Source organism: Crinia signifera, chromosome 5, assembly GCF_055691185.1.
Source record: "Crinia signifera chromosome 5, ASM5569118v1, whole genome shotgun sequence".
In the NCBI taxonomy this organism is placed as follows: domain Eukaryota; kingdom Metazoa; phylum Chordata; class Amphibia; order Anura; family Myobatrachidae; genus Crinia; species Crinia signifera.
Genome location: NC_139221.1, coordinates 156,923,912 through 156,941,676, shown reverse-complemented (window position 1 = coordinate 156,941,676; position 17,765 = coordinate 156,923,912). Strand labels below are relative to the sequence as shown.

The following is a 17,765-nucleotide window of genomic DNA, read 5'->3' as shown; positions in this document are numbered from 1 at the left end:
GGCCTCTTTCTTGCTTGGGAGGAGGTTTCTTTTGTTCTTGTTTTGATTGAAGAAAACCAGAAAATTGAAAAGAAAATTATAAGTGTTCCTGGTTCCAGCAATGTATTAAAAGGAAAAAGTTTGAAAAATAATTTTGCACTGTCCCTGTTTTAGTCTCAGAAATGACAGCGTGCATCTAAGCAGGCAACTCAGTAAGCCGTGACTGCAATGTGCTTTAGCAGAGGACTGGAAACCACAGCAACATCATACTAACTTGCCTCAAACTTGTGTAGTTTTGTACACCGCCGTATTGGGCTGTGAACAAAAATCTGCCCATTCAGGGAATTAGTGTGCCAAAAGTACGCACTTACAGTACATGTAGAGTGACTCACCTCACGGTACTTGCTGAATCATGACCCTGGGGGGAGAAGCAAGGTATGTAGGGCCCACTGGGGAATGCAATGCAGTGGTAGGGGCCCTTGCTTGGGGGTGTGGCCAGTATCAACATGGGGTGTAGCCAGCTGCCAAAGAGGTTTGGCCAACCATTAGTGAATATATGGGGCCAAATGCTCTAGGGTGTGACATTTGCGGCCCCCCCTTCAGGTTATATATGCCACAGTAGTGAAGCCAGATGCAGTCAGTCTCCCTCTCTCTCCTCCCCCTCTCTCCTCCCCCTCTCTCCTCCCTCTCTCCCTCTCTCCCTCTCTCCCCCTCTCCCCCTCCCTCTCTCCCCTTTTCATATGAGATGACAGCTACCCTTGACATCTAGGAAATTATCAAGTTGTGACTGCTGTATACATTAGACATTTTTACAATTTTTATCCCATCATAATTATACAATATCCGAGTATCCGTAAAGCAAATAGGGCATACACACGGTTCGATTTCTGTAAATTTTTCTATTCGATTTTGCTTATACAAGAAAAAAAGAGTTTAAAGCTTTCGATTCGATCCTGATGCAGCATCAAAATCAAATAGAAAAATAGACTGCGCAGGCAAGATTATATAGTACAGATTTGTACTATAAAGTCCAAATCAAATGTGTACACGGCGCCGGGCGAATCTATCCCGATTCAATCAGGATTGAATATAAATTACATTGCACCATGTGTACACCCCTTAAGCCTGAATAAAGTTTAACTTCTGTACCTCCCACCTCCTCAGAGCCTCACTCTGGAACAAGACTGCCAGTTATAACACATTTTACTATTATTTGGGTCACGTATTTTTTTTAGGAGAGAATGCTAAGTGTCACTACTGGGGTCAATGTGAGTGTTTGGCCACACATAGGGGTCAATTCAATTCGGAGCATTTGTCTGTGAGCTATACCATACCCTGGACCCCAAAAAGGTATCAACTCTATTAATAGGACTGGAGAATTTTAAAAGGTGTCCAACAGATCGATCACTTGTTAAAGTTTGAGAAATGATAGTAGGCAATTGTTTTTCATAAAATTCAAGTCTGTCTAGCAGTGCGGTGTACAGAAATTGTCTGTATAGTATATCAGTGCTCTTATGTTAGTAAACCTTTAGAATAGTTACCGTATATACTCGAGTATAAGTTGACCCGAATATAAGCCAAGGCACCTAATTTTACAACAAGAAAATGGGAAAACTTATTGACTCAAGCGGGACCCTCACTCGAGTATAAGCCATGGGGGGCTTTTTCAGCATAAAAAATGTTCTGAAAAAGTAGGCTTATACTCAAGTATATATGGTACTTGTAGCTCTCCTCTGCAAGTTCAAAAACCCCTCTCCCATCAATACACCTCCTCCATATTCTTGTATCATGTCCTTTGACCTATTTTGGGAGTTTTAGAAAAGGTCATCTGAAAACCAACATGTCTTTCATTGGACAAATTATACTATTTATCTCCTCTCAGCTGCAAAATTATTCATAGTAGGTGGTGCACCAGAGGTTCTACACTGTGTCCTGATATTTGAACCTCTATGATAAAAAAAAAATCCCTACAGTTTCACCTGCTTGGGGGGTGCATAATGACAGTATAAAGGTCTATACACACTGTACGATTTTGTTGGTAAACAATGAACAATATGGATGATGATATTGTTATCATACATATCGTTCATGAATATCGAACAGTGTGTACCCAGCTTTAATTTCAGTTAAAATATTTGACATGCCTTACATAGGCCACACATAGCGACCTGCACAAAGGCTCCTACGCGGCAGAGCCCAGCCGCCAGATCTAGGATGATGGGACAACCGGCTTTCAGAGCAAACACATATATTTGAATGTATGTGACCCCACTGTGTTCCCTTTGAAATCCTGTAGGCAGTGGCTGGATCCGGGTATGGATCATAGGATAGACAATAGGAAAGTCGACCACTGAATGTTGACATGCATGAAGGGTGACATGGGTTTAGGTCGAAGGTCAACATGGGCTCGCTACGCTTGGCACACTCTTATTCTCCCACCACACCCTAGTGGATGGCAGCGCATTAAATACCACCTGTTGGTTCCAAAAAAAAAAACAGTCGACCTTTTGATTGTCTTCACTAATTATTTTTTTTTTTTAATAACTTATATGCACTAAATATCTGAGCTGGCGATGGGGAAACGTGGAACTGCCCATTGCCATGGGGCATACACATCGGGCAATGTGTGCTTAATTTCTAGACAGATCGCTTAGAAAATAAACAAACATTGCCCCATGTGTATGCCCCCTAAAGTTGCTTGTCTATTATCCATTTGATTACGTTGGTACTCTTTACCTAGAACGGCGCCCAAGATTTGGACCTTGGGCATCGCAAGGTAAAAAATCGCATACGATGCGACCGACGCGATTACCGCGATTTCACATAGGGAACAATGTTAAATGGCCCAATTGACCCGGTTTTATATAGGGAACAATGTTAAATGGCCCACAGAGCCCAAATAGGCACCCTCAAGTGTGAAATGGCCCCCCCAATTGTTAACGCCACCCCGTACGCGTCCTCCGACCTTTTCATACCCCCACTATCCATGTCGGCGTGGAGTTGAGAATAGAAAGTGTGGCGAGCGCAGCGAGCCACCGAGCCCGAAGCGTGACGAGCCCTGCGAGGGGACGCAGATACCTCCACAGGTATCCGCGTCCCCTCGCGGGCTCCACAGTTATCCGCGTCCCCTCGCGGGGCTCGCCATGCTTCCGGCTCGGTGGCTCGCTGAGCTCGCCACACTTTCTATTCTCAACTCCACGCCGACGTGGATAGTGGGGGTATGAAAAGGTCGGAGGACGCGTACCGCCGCCCCTCGCTGCGCTCGCCAAGCTTCGGGTTGACGTTGATCGTGGGGTGGCGTTAACAATTGGGGGGCCATTTCACACTTGAGGGTGGCTATTTGGGCACTGTGGGCCATTTAACATTGTTCCCTATGTAAAATCGGGTCAATTGGGCCATTTAACATTGTTCCCTATGTAAAATTGCGGTAATCGCGTCGGTCGCATCGCATGCGATTTTTGGTCGCATGCGATGCGACCGACGCGATTTACATTTTAACATGTATTTCTATGTGAAATCACGGGCATCGCATCGGTCGCATCGCATGCCATTATAATGGCATGTGATGTACATGCGATGCCCGCGATGGGCGCCGTTCTAGGTAAAGAGTACCATTACGGTTTTTTTCCATTAATGTCAAATGTGCACAATTAATTCTTTCATTATTACATCTATTACCTGAAAACGTGTAATAATTGTAGACGGAAAAAGAAAAGTAATTGGTGATTAATGCATTAGGAAACATGTTTTACACTGACTGTTGCATTAATGGCAGCCTGCCACATCAGGTGTCAATTTAACGTTTGTTACAACTGTGCCTCAGGTGTTAAAGAGTTTAGAACTCTAGTAACAGACACGATTTGGCATCTGTGCAGTTTGGCTTAAAACTTACTAAAGCTATTGTACATTTTTCAATCGTTTCCAAAGCATTTATGTTTTTTTTCTTTTCAAAACAGTAGATGGGTCGAATGCAGAAATTTTATATATTTTAATTTGTTTTTTTCTGTTGTAGCATCCTATCGAATATATTTATTTACCGAAATAAATTTATAATGTAAGATCTCACGAGCAGGGCCCTCTTCCCTCATGTGCTTTTCCTTTTCTTACTTTGATGGCACCAAATCCTGTAGGTTTTCTGCCACCCTGATACTACTTTTCAGTGTGTGCCAATATTTCTGACAGTCGGAATATTGGCACACATCTGTCTATACAATGCGCCCGTTTCTGACTGCATTGAAGCCTATTAGATTCGACTTTGTAAATAATCTAACCTGAAAACGGCCATTGGATTGTCAAATCAGTGGGGTTTTTTTTTTGCCCAAATACGCATGGATTGTCACATGTATTCCAACTGTCGGAATGCTTCTGACAGTTGGAACATTTATTACAGATGGTTGAATCAATGTTGGATTGTCTGTGATCCTGACTTTTGGAAACGTTCGACAGTTGGAATCAAACTTTGAATACCCCCATAGTGTCTTAAGATTACCTATAGGGGTATATTCAATGCTCTTTAGCAAGCTGTGGCAGCGAGCAGTGCTGATTGCTTGCGCATCAGTATTCAACTGCCCCCCCTCCACCCGCCGTTTCCACCTCACTGGGATTTTACAGCGTGTGCGGCTGCCAAAATGGCGAGGCTCGCGGTTAAATGCAGCGTGCCATTTGGGGAATCCAAGGTTTCCCCAGAACATTGAATAAGGTGAGGGCCGATGCGGGGGTTAAATGGCAAGGATGGCTTGTTTTCGGTGATCCTCCCCAAAAACAAGCCATCCATGCCATAAAACCCCCTCGCCGGCCCCGAAGGGTTGATATGGTCAAAAGGTTAATGGGTAAAAGGTAGACCGATAAGTTTTTAAAAGGTTGAAATGACAATGATTGACGCACACATATCTAAAAACTAATATACTGTATTTGTAATTGTTGCTCTTTTTTAAATCAACTGTCAAACACCGTCATTTGGAAATGAATGGTGAATAAAAAAGGGAGTATAAAAGGCTATTATGCAGAATGTTCTGCATGACTTCAAATATTCAACTTCTGGTGAGGTCAAAATAGCCATTGGAAGTATTTTTCCATATCACAATATTTAATCAGAGAAACAGAATATTGAAGCTGGGCGTGGGAAGATCATCACATTAAATGATGTTACAATATATTCCTGTGTTTTCAGAGTAAGCACTTCAAATAATATTTCCGAATACTTAGGGGCAGATTTAGCTACGAGTGATAATCTTGTTTATCATTCACTGCTAATCTAATATGGTGCTTCATTTGATTAGCTTCTAAAGCTGGGTAGGCACTGAAGTCCGATTTAGCTTAACATGTCTTTTCTATCCTAATTGTACCAACATATCGTCCAGATCATTCAGTGTGTACGGGCAATCTGCCGTCATTAGCAATATCTTCCTATCGGCCTTGCCACAAGGCCAACTGGATGATATCTCATGCATTGCAGTGTCGTTATTGATGTAAAATCAATGTAAAATCATTACATCATGTTGATGTGTGCCGCGGATGTCAATTGCAGTTTCGTCCGGGTACACATTGTTTCAGTGTGTACACACTGTAACGTTCATGTGTTTTTGAAAAATTACCCTCTGTTCTTGTCATTTTTCAAACATGTAACAAGGGCTGATGGGTGTGGATCAGTTGGTCACCAGCAAGTTGTTAGACAGTCATTAGATCGACATGCATTTAGGTCTACGTGTGTCTAGGTTGACATGAGTTAGATCGACAGGGTCATTAGCTCGACATGGGGTTTTTCACTTTTTTTTAATACGAATGTCGACATGGACACAGGTAAAAGTGCACCGCGTCCCCTCGCATGGCTCGCTGCTCTCACCATGCTTTGGGCACGGTGCCTCATTACGCTCAGCACACTATTTTGTTCTCCTACCACCCCCTAGTGGATGGTAGGGCATGGAATACCACCTGTCGGCTCAAAAAAACAGTGAAAAACCCCATGTTGACCTTCCTGCATATCGACCTAATAACTGTCTAACAACTTGCTGGCGACCCAATGACCGTATCCCGGTTGGAGCACCGTTTAAGATGAGTAAGTAATGGTAACAAGAATATCACTATTAAACCTGTTCCTTTAGTTCAGGGGTTCCCAAACTTTTTTAAATCATGGCGCATCAAAATATTTTCAAGGCACCCATAGGCCAAATGCTTCTTATTGAGAAATTCAGAAGAAAAATATTAAATTAAGTACATTGTGTGTATATGTCATAGTTATGTGGTGAGGGACAGGATTTGCTCCTGTTTGTCCACATATATTATGATTGGCAGCCGCCAGCACTGGTTTTGCCTGTTATATAAATAATATGAATTGATCCTGGTCTACCAACCCAAGGCACCCCTGCAAGTGTCCTGAGGCACCCAGGGTGCCTAGGCACACAGTTTGAGAACCACTGCTTTAGTTACAATGTTTAGGACCTTTATAGAACTCCTCTGTCATCTAGTCTGCTAGTGCAGAAATGTCCTGTGTGCATTTATACATTGGTGGGAAGTGATGTCACAGTACTGCCAAAAGTTCAATACCATTAAAAAGTAAATGCATCTGCAGATGTGTGGTATGCAATGTTATTTAATTAAAGATGATTTAGTCCTTTTATCAAAGTAGTTCACACCTCATAGCACCCTATGACAGTTTGCATTTGCTGGTATATGAATTCCCTTTGGGCGTTTTGGCATACATAAATTAAATATTATTTTTGTTTAATATGAAGCTCATTCATGCTAAATTAGAGGCTTACACAACCAGCTGTATTATTATAACTTCATTAGCCAGAAGCAAAAATAATTCCTTTTTTTTTTTTTTCCTTCTTAAGTCCTCTACTTAGAAAAATCAGAGCAAAGCCTGATTAAATGACAAGTTTATTTAGTATCTTTTCAGCACTGGAAAACTATTCTGCTGACTGAGGGTTAGTACATACAGTACAGCTTAGAAGTATGGCACATGCAAATTATACAGATTTTATGTTAAAAATACAAAAACAATTTGTTAAGTAGCTATTTTGCTTTTGGAATCACATAGGGTAGATGCTTTGGACATAGTGGGGGTCATTTATCATGGCATGGAAAGAGAAACAAAAGTGTGTAACAAACTATGTGGTCCACACAGCAAAATAAATATGCGGCTCCGAATTTTGGACTTCACCAGAGTGCGTGACTATAGATATAGTACACTGTATAATAGTGTTCATTAGGGATGAGGAGGGTTGGATTCTGGGAATCAGAACACCGCAAAGCACCCCCGATCCGAGCACTGTTTGGATATTCCCACCCAGACTCCGCTCAGAACGAGGTAAAATGTCATCATCCTGCCGCCGCCATCTTCATGACAGATTTGGAGAGGGAACTGAGAGGAAGGGTCCTTGTCATTGGAGGTCTGGTGTTGGGCACGTGGGGTGGCATCCTGGTCCTGTTCTGTGGTGGTGTCCTGTGCTTCGCTGCTGTGTAAGTGCAGTGCTGTGCTGTCTAATGCTGGTGTCCTGTGCTGCCACAAGTCCAGTCCAGTGGTACGGCTGCACAAGTCCAGTACAGTGGTACGGCTGCATAATTCCAATGCTGTGTGAGAGAGCTCCTGTAAATTTTAAATCGAGTTACTGATGAGTTAGGACACACTGGAGAGTTATCCAGCACTGTGGGAGAGGGGTGCTGCTGTCCTGGGATGCTGTATCAGATATTAAATTGCAAACTTTTTTTTCTGCTAATATATTACATGATTGTAAGCTTGCAAGCAGGGCCCTCCTACCTCTATATCAGTATGTTACTAATACTACTATTATACCAATGAGTCTTCACTAAAAATACATTTATTGTACACTTCTAAAATAAGACATAAATGGAATATGCATATTGCAAAATATTGTGTCAGAAAAACATGGGACTTTTTGGAATTTGCTTAATTTATCGCTACAATTAATGTGTTTGCGTACAACACATGTGGTAAGGAAATCCAAATCATAAGCTCCACTGGGGCAGTGACTATTATGTGAAAGTACAAATTGTCTTTGCTAAACGGCGCTGCAGAATATGTTTGCGCTATATAAATAACTGGTAATGGATCAAAATAAACATTACATATCCCCAGGAGAGTCCAAGTGGGGTAAGCCATTGTGCAATGATGTCCCTCAGGTTCTTTAAAAGTTTCTCAGCTTTCTTATCTTACTGAAACAAACCGGTCATACTCAGCATAGCCTGCCTATAAATGAGTTGTTGTTTGTGAGCTGCTACTGTTGTTGTTGCTGCCGTCACTCATGTTATTCTTACTTTGTCCTCTCCACATGTGGGTGGTTAAGTGGACAGTAGTGGGTACAACGGCATTTCTGAGTAAGGTCACTAATGACACACTTTTTTTTTTTTTATAAATGTCACTTGTACAGTCTGGTAATTGATTGTTTCTAGTGAAGTGGAATCTAGAGCGGGCACACAGTACGTCAATCAACTGTAAATCCTACTGCATTAATGGTAGATATTGGATGCATGTCTAACACCAGAACAGTTATGGTGTTGGTGGTGTGGATTGCTGGCACTTGAATACAACAAATAAAAAGGAGCTAGGTGTCACTGGACTGATTACGCTGTAAGCCAAAGTTTCTGATTTTGACAATGACTTTTGATGAATACGCTGCAAGTGACGTATAAGGGAGGATGTTACTAAGTTTCTAGGTGGTTGACATCCTTACCCCTGCTTACTATGGCTTTACAAAGGCTACATATGTCTTGACCGTTGTAGTCTGGATTTAGGTCTTGTGCCCAGGCATGACAATGGGCTTTTTCTTCCCATGGACAACAACTGTCTCCAATATTGCCTTATTTAAACAAATCGCGTCCTCTCTACTTTACTCTACACTACCAACACCCCATGATGTGTCATTTCTTCTAGGGGTAACCTATTCTACCAACAGTAATCCTATGCAATGTGCCCACGATGGCTGCCTCACCTGGTACCTTGTTAGTGAGGAATACATAACTGGTAGAAGTTATTATTAAAAATAACCAATCCTGCATTTTGCTTACTCACAAACTTTTCTTTTTATGTCTCTGCAACCTACCTATTGATGTACTACCCAAATTCTATGTATTATGTTCATTGTTTTCATGTCTGTAAAGTTCCGTGAGGGCTGTATGAGAAAATGCTCTAAACAACTAAAACTTACAACCCCATCATCGAATCCTTATCGTCAACATTCTCATTGGTGCCAGCTACACCAATATCCTCCTCATCCTGGGTATAATAGGGAATAGACACCCCTTGTAGCCTCTTATTGTGGATCCCCGTTCCTTTGATGGACTTATAACAGCAATGTGTGGAACTGAGCTTGGACAGTTCCATATAACACTCACGATTCTTGGGATTAGTCCTGTATTGCAGAGTGTTGGTACCCTCTGTGTGGTGGCAGCTGCTAGTGGTCCTTTGTTGGCAAACTTTTAAACCACAGAAGAAAGTCCACAAGTCCTGGTTCGGGTGTCCATGTATGATTATAATCCACAGAGGATGATGAAAAGAGTAAGGGGTGCCTGGCGCGTTTCGATGACGGGTCCTCAGCTTTTTCAAAGGTCGTTTGAAAGGACCCGCCCAAATGAGAGGCGCTCATCTGTATGTATTTGACAATAAAATTCTATTGATTTTTTTTTTTCCCCATCACTTTAGTTAGTTAAATACTTGTCATAAAAAATATAATTACAAAAATGAGAGAACATGTATAGTGCAATACAAATCAAGTATTTGAACATATTGGGTGAAATGTGTATTATAATTTCAACTATTAATAATAATAATAATAATAATTAACTATTTGATGAGGGGGGGATTAAATTGTTTATCACACCCCGATCTCCTGTCTAATGAGCTTGATGAGTGTGTAAATGGGTCACTTTCGCACAAGCTGTACCTGCCAGCAGGCGCTGACAGGTACAGACAGAGCTACAATTGAATAGCTTCATTGCACACCATCTGTCGGCTTCTGGAAAGGTTGTATTCAATTTCCCATAATAATTTTAATAACCTAGCAATATGATCCAATAACATGTACAATAGGGAAATTTAACCCCTTGAGTGGTGGGATTTGCTGCCAGTGCAGGTTTGTCCTGTCCCAGCAATACTCACCTTTCAAGGGCAGCATCCAGCCCGACTCCCCCCTCCTGTTGCTCCCCGCCGCCATGATAATATTCCCCCGTAGCTCCCTGCAGCCATTCGCACTACATCAGTGACCAGGTGGCAGGGCACGGTTTGGGGGGACTCGGGCGCCCAAGCTCTTAATCCCCCTGTACCTCCCTGAGCAGACTTCCCACCTGGTCACTGATGCAGTGATAATGGTGGCTGCATCAGGGGAGCTCCAGCGTATGATTGCTGGTGCGCAGAGGTCAGGGGAGAAGCGACAGGAGAGGGGGAGCAATGGGAGGTTACCACTAGAGGTGGTGTGCCAGTGGTGCACAGCTGGAGGCATCACTGGTGCACACCTTCCTGCTGGTGGTATGCCCGGAAATTTTCCGGGATAGCTCACTGCGGCAGTGCAGCTGAGCCAGGACATTTTCCAGGCACAACACTGAATGGGGTTAATATGAAGGGTAACAGAAAAAGCATAGAATCATATAGAATATTTAGGGGCAGATTTAGTAACTAGTGATATTCTTGTTATCACTCATTACTAATCTTAAATATTGCTCCAGTTGATTATCTTCTAAAGTTGGGTAGTGATATTACCTTGACATGTTGTTTATGGCCGAATTGAAACAACTTATTGTCTGGATCGTTCAGTGTGTACTGGCAATCTTTCCAATCCCGCGGTCATTAGCGATATCTTCCTATACATCGTGCTACACGGCCAACGGAATGATATCACATGCAATGCTGTGCAGTGTAATAAAGGATGGAACAAATCTTTCATTACATCTTTCTGCTGTGTACTGCTGTATTGTCCGGGTACCCCCATTGTTCCAGTTTGTGCCCATTGTAACGTTCATGTGGTTTTTGAAAATGACAGTCTTCTCCATCTGCAATGGAAAAATAACCTACATAAATTCAGTAGGAGGCTGGCTTCCTCTTCAAAGTGATCTGGTGGGTGATCATCTCATGGCTTCCTTTGAAGAAGTACCATATTTGTACTGCGCTATATCATGTGTCAAATCATTGGGGCTCAACTGCACTGCATAAAAATAATGCTCAAAGATGGGTAGACTCAAACCGCCATTAATTGCTAATTTAGCCATACATGTTCTGCACAAACGAACAACATTTCTTTATTTAATAACAGTTTCTTATAAAGCGCACACATATTACGCATCGATTTACAGAGAATATTTGAACATTCACATCAGTTCCTGCCCCAGTGGAGCTTACAATCTATATTCTCTACCACATGTACACGCACACTCATTCAATCTAGGGTTAATTTGTTAGGAGCCAAATAACCTACCAGTATATTTTGGGATTGTGGGAGGAAACCGGAGTACCCGGAGGAACCCACGCAAGTATGGGGAGAATATACAAACTCCACACAGTTAGAGCCATAGTGGGAATCAAAGCCATTACCTCCAGTGCTGTGATGCAGTAATGCTAACCATTACGCTATCTGTACTACCCACATATTGACTGGTTTAAATGGAAAAAGGAGTCCGGAACCGTTATTTTGATCATCTCTGCTACCATGTGGATGCAAAAGTATGAAAAAGTGCTTGTGTACCTGATGCTAGCTTCTACCTTTTATTCGGAATATGTACTTGGAATAAAATATCTTTTGTACGGAGCATCTTGGTTGATTACATCCTCTATTACTGGAGAAAGGAAAAAAAGACCAAAGAAACCTTTTGGTGAAAATAGGGCCTCTTATTGGGGTGAGTGTTGATCCACGTGGCTTCTGGTGTGCATATGGTTTATGGAAATTGATTACCGAGTGATACAGAAGTTGGGGACTCCGCCATAAAGATACCTTTATGTGCAAATATGGCCCTATATACAGGTCAGTAGTGGAGTGATTCAATACCTCAGGAACTTGTGTAGTGAAGAAGAATTTTTCCAGATGATATACATAAAGATACCTTTATGTGAACATAGGGACCCCTATAGAGGTCAGTAGGAGTCCTTGCGTTCCACCGTGAAAATATCAGTTTCATTGCGACTACAATCAATATAAAAAAAAGGATTTCACCTTATTGTTGGATAGCACTGAAGTGTATTTTTCATTTTTTGTTTGTATAGAGTCTAGAGTCTTGGTTACTGCATCCAAACACCAGACTTTTTCTCAATTTTGTACTCCCCACCTTTAGTGGCGGCAATGGAGGGAACATACAAACCCGTCATTCCCGGCGCCAGCCATATGCCCCATAGGTTTCTATGGGGGATGCAGTGTTGCCCGATGGCAGTAGCCCATTGTACCTTATGGGTTACAGAATGCACTGCCCCACTGGCAATGCAGTCAGGATCAGCGCTCCCATCTGAGCACATCGCTTTTGGAACACTGTCCCTGCGTGTGCAGGGAGATGCATACTACCAATAGGATCGTATTGCCTGTTTGGTAAGGTACCACCCAGATCACATTGTATATGCGATCCCTGTTAAATGGGCCCCATAATCTATTGAACAGTGTCTCAACCTTATTTTATTTTTTCCCCATTAATGTTCGCATGTATTTAAATAGCCTTTCATTAAAATATGATACATGGAACACAACTGACTGATATCACGGTCTCTGAAATCACACATGGGTCCTAATTAAGACGTGATCACAGGGCAAATTTGTTCTTGAACTGGACATAACCATGTGCACTACAGGTGGGCAGATGTAATCTATGCAGAGAGAGTAAAGGGGTGTACACACGGGGAGATTTTGACTAAGCAATTTTGGGAGAGATTTTGCCTAGATACACTGGGGATTTTGACTAAGCAATGATAGTCTATGATCTAGTCAAAATTGCCTTTCCTGCACAGTCAATCTATGCTTAGCAATTTCTGCTAGACAATAGTGACTAATGCCCCTTTCAGACTGCACTTAAAAACCGGTATTTTGCCGATTTTTAACCGTTTTAAAACGGTAATCTGTGCGGTCTGAAAGGTGCACAGTGATTTTACCGTTTCCCAAAAAACGGTTTTTGGAAACGGTAAAAAAAGCAGGGTCCTACCCGTTTCAGAACTGTTATTTTTTATTTTTTGGTCTGAAACGGTATTTAGGACCACACACTGGTCCCCCCCCCCCTCCCCTGGTACCTGGGCAGCTTGGTCCAGCATGCCTCGCTGTGGACAGGGGAGCCGGGATCAGATGCTGTAGCAGGGGAGACGAGACCCCGCTCCGGGGGTGATGTTACTGGCTGCAGGGGCAGACACTCCTCCAGTCTCCCCAGTGCCACACAGTGCAGGGTCCCTTCGGGGAATGTGAAATGAGCGTCGGGGTCCCTGGGGCGGATGGGAACTAGCGCCGCAGGGATCCCGCCGCTCATTTTACATTCCCCGAAGGGACCCTGCACTGTGTGTTGTCCGAGTTCTCGCACAGCGCAGCCTGTACCCCGTCCCTGGGCGGCGGAGTCTGCTGCGGGTCGTGGCCGCCGCCAGGTCTGTGCGGCCGGAAGATGGGGGGCAGGATGCTGGATCCCCGGGTCGCCTCGACGCCTCGCCTCGGTCAGTGAGTCCGGCAGCAGCATCCCCGGCAGCGGGGAGAGGGGGAGCGGGGCTGCGGTGGCCATGCCTGGAGCTGCAGCAGGGGAGACGAGACCGGGGGTCTCCCCAGCGGCACTGGGGAGACTGGAGGAGTGCCTGCCCCCTGCAGCCCGTATCATCACCCCTGGACCGGGGTCTAGTCTCCCCTGCTGCAGCATCTGATTCTGGCTCCCCTGTCCACAGTCGCCGTCTGGCTGTCCAGGTACCGGGGGGGGGGGGGTGTCTCTGTGTACAGGGCTGCAGACTGGAGATCCTGGTCTCCGAACACTAACAGCGTCTGCTGTGTGTCACCGGGGCATATGTATTACCAGGGGGGACCGCACTGGCAAGACCCTGTATTTGAATAGTGTCCAAAAACGGGTCTGCCAGGTAAAAAAACGGCAGTAAACGGGAATATACCATTTAAGAGATGCGGTGTGAAAGGGATTTTAACTGGCAGACCCGTTTTTGGAAACGTCAAATATAGAGTCAAAGCCAGTTATGCGGTCTGAAAGCAGGATAAAAATAGGTAGATTTCGGCTAATCTTCTAGGAGATTTTGACTATCAAGTCAAAATCGCCTGTTAAAAGTTCTCAGTGTGTGCACCCCATTAGATTTGGTGAGGTGTGTTCAAACTGAAATCTAAATTGCAGTGTAAAGGGGTGTACACACGGAGCTAGTGAGGGACTTTAACTAAGTGATTTTGACTAAGCGATTTGACCAAATGCACTAGCGATTTTGACTAAGCAATTTCGTGTCTGTGCGATTTTGACTATGCTAGAATTAACATACTTGATTGGTATTTCATTGCAGATCGCCTAGTGAATATCTCACTCGGCAGTGAATAGCAGCGATTCTTGCCTGGCAACTCTTTTTTTTTTTTTTTTTTTTTACTAAACGATATTATAGGCAGATTTGTCTAACCTTGACTATGTGGTCAAAATCACTTAGAAGGATCGCTTTGTGTGTACACCCCTTTAAAATAATGCAGCCAGTATTTACCCTGCACAGACACAAAATAACTCACCCCAAATTGAACGCTTTCTCCACATTTTACTGTTGGCAGTGAGTAAAATGACATCATTCTCACACATGACAAACACAGAGGCAATCACAAAATAGCAGACTATCTTTCGAAGCATTTGGTTCGAGCGGGCTTACTAATTATACCATATTTCCCTGCATAAACAGAGCTGCATTTATATGTTTAAATTACATTTTTCCCACATCTGCTGTGCATGGGGAGTATTAACACCAATGGGGCCTGTGTACGGCAAAAAGGGCCCTCCTCTTCTGTGCCATCATATTCTGGAAGATGGTGCATATGCACAAGAGAGCAAAGGTTCTGACACAGTGGGGGAAATTTACTAAAGGAAATTTGTAAAAAATAGGTGTATTTGTATCCAGAAATACGCTTATTTTTGACATTTACAATCCCGAAAATAAGGCTATTCGTATTGATAGCACATCAATACAAATACGAATTGCCGTATTTTCGGGATAGTAAATGTCAAAAATAAGTGTATTTCTGGATACAAATACACTTATTTTTTTACAAATTTCCTTTAGTAAATTCCCCCCATTATCTTCTTTGCTTTCACTGGGCAGTGCCATCTTTCTGAAGATGTCACTGGAGAAAGGGCAGCACAGAGGAGGAGGGACACACTTGCCGACACACTAGGGAAGATTAATCTGGGTACAGAGTGTGCACCTGCACTCATTACAAATATGCATATGCTGCTGTGTTTACACTGGTATGGCATTTTACTCTGGATTAAACTGATCAGAAAGCAGAAGTAACCTATGTCCTGGATTTCTGTGTCCCTGCTCCCTCTGTTCAAGCTCACAGTGACCTCAGCCTTGTGATTATACTTTCTGCTCATAATCGCCTCAGGCCTGTCCTGTGTTTCTGCTTCCGTACTTCCACTGTTCCCACCTACAGAGGGATGGTGGTGCTTCAATTTGGAGGTTGCAGCAATTCTAATAGCTTTTGTGGGGTGGGGGTGGGTTGCATCTTTAGAGGTGTATCACCTTTACAATGTCCATGTCTATCGCTCCTTACTCGCTTACGCTCCCTTTCACACACCTTGAAGTTGAAGTCCTTTCCCCTATTCTTTTAAGGCTTTTATTCTTTTACATTCCCTAGATTTTCAACATGTAATTTTTAGTTTTTGACGTTGAACAGTTTACATACAATTTTTAAGAACATATATTCCCTTTGCTTAAGGACCGTGAGCACAGTTAAGCCAGGGCACGTGACATTGAGGAATTTCCGCAACCCATGGCGACTGCCACAATGTACATAAAAATAGTTTTTATATCCATATTTTGTATTTTATTTGTTTATAATGTACTGCTACAATAATTGTTTAATAATTGGGCATTGTTTAATTGTGAAGCCTACTTGAATATTGTTGTCGATCATGTTAACCCATTTATGACCAGGCTGTAATGGCTACTTCCAGCAGTATTGTACTGTACTCCATTGTGCAATACAAATTTCCTTTTTAAGCTGGTTTTCATAAGCATAATAATAAATCCACTGTACTCAACCCTTTGATCACCTTTGGGATGTGGTGGAATGGAAAATTATGTAATTTATCTATGATCCAGTAAGGCAAAAAAACATACCAGGCATGATAGAAGTTACAACCTAGTTCATACAATTTGAAGCAAAGAAAAATATTGGCATTCAGTCTGTGCAGGCATATAGTCCTTTTAAGGGTTAAATTGACTAAGATGGGAGTTCTATTGAATATGGGATGTTGCCCTTGGCAACCAATCAGATTTTACATTTTATTTAGCTCCTTCTAGAATATAATAGGTAGAATCTGATTGGTTGTTTTGGGCAACATCCCATCTTCAATGGAACTCCCAATTTTTTCTTATTTAAAATAAAAGTATATTTTATAGAATTTTTCATATGATATAACAAACAAACAAAAATAAAACATCATATGCATTTCCAGTAATTTCATCAAAGTATAGCAGCGTTGAATAGAAGATTGATAAGTAGGTATGAATATAAAGAGGGAGGTTAGATGGAACTCCCAATTTAGTAAATTCACCCCCTATATATCTGGTGTTCAAAAGTTATACAAATAATCCTTTTCATGTTCTTAGACATCAGTGTTTGCAAATACACAGTAATCACTGCTATAATCCTATTGTGTCATAAAGGAGTTATCCTCATAATTAGATTATAAACATCAACAAGGCTATGATGAGTTTCATCTTTTATACAGAGACTTTAATAAAGAGTAAAGCCCCATACACACGGGACGCTGGGAACCCCATGCTGAGTGATGTGCTTAAGCGCAGATAGCTCTACACACTTGCTGACACACATGCAATAGCGATGTGTGTTGAGAGATCTGTGCTGACCTGGTTCCTCTGGTGAGAATGCTGGTGATTTGACTAGATTTTGACTGCATGCAGTCAAGATCCAGTCAGGCGATAGCAGCACAAGAGACCGTGCATCTACGTCGCCGGGGTGTATACACATAGAGCGACGTGCTTAATTTTTAAGCGGCCTAGTCAGTTTGCGTAGAAATAGCCCTGATATTGCGCAACTTGTATTGGCCTTAATACAGTACAAATCCATTATATCTCTTGGCCTACTTGTTTTGAAGGGAATGCACAGCTTTTTGGTGTCTGCTACATGATTATTATTGAAATGCACAGGATCTTATTTAAAACTTTCTATATTAGTGCTTGAAATAATGTAATGTTAGCATTACTGCCTCACAACACTGAGGTTGTGGGTCCCCAATGGTGGCCCTAACTGTGTGGAGACTGTATATTTATCCCTGTGCTTGTTTGGGTTTCCTCCCTCATTCCCTCATAAAATGTACTGGTAACTTAAATGGATTCCAAAAAACACCCTATGTGTGTGTTAGCTCTTCAGGGGCAAGGACTGATGTGACTGTTGAATAATCTCTGTAAAGCGTTCTGGAATATGTATCAACCAGTCACTAGCTACTGGTGTAATCCCAGTGGCCTGGAAAACAGTGAATGTAGTCCCACTGCACAAAAGTAGAAGCAAGGAAGATGTAAACAACTATCGACCATTGAGCTTTACATCAGTAGTAGGGAAATTCATGGAAACACTCTTAAAACAAAGAGTTGCAGAATATCTCAAAACCAG

General features: G+C 42.5%; 1 protein-coding gene across 3 annotated transcripts in view; it reads left to right on the top strand.

Moving 5' to 3' along the window:
- Nucleotides 1-17,765, top strand: part of SLC12A7 (solute carrier family 12 member 7) — a 267,868-nt gene that overhangs the window by 93,526 nt on the left and 156,577 nt on the right. The gene's annotated exons all lie outside the window — the stretch shown is intronic.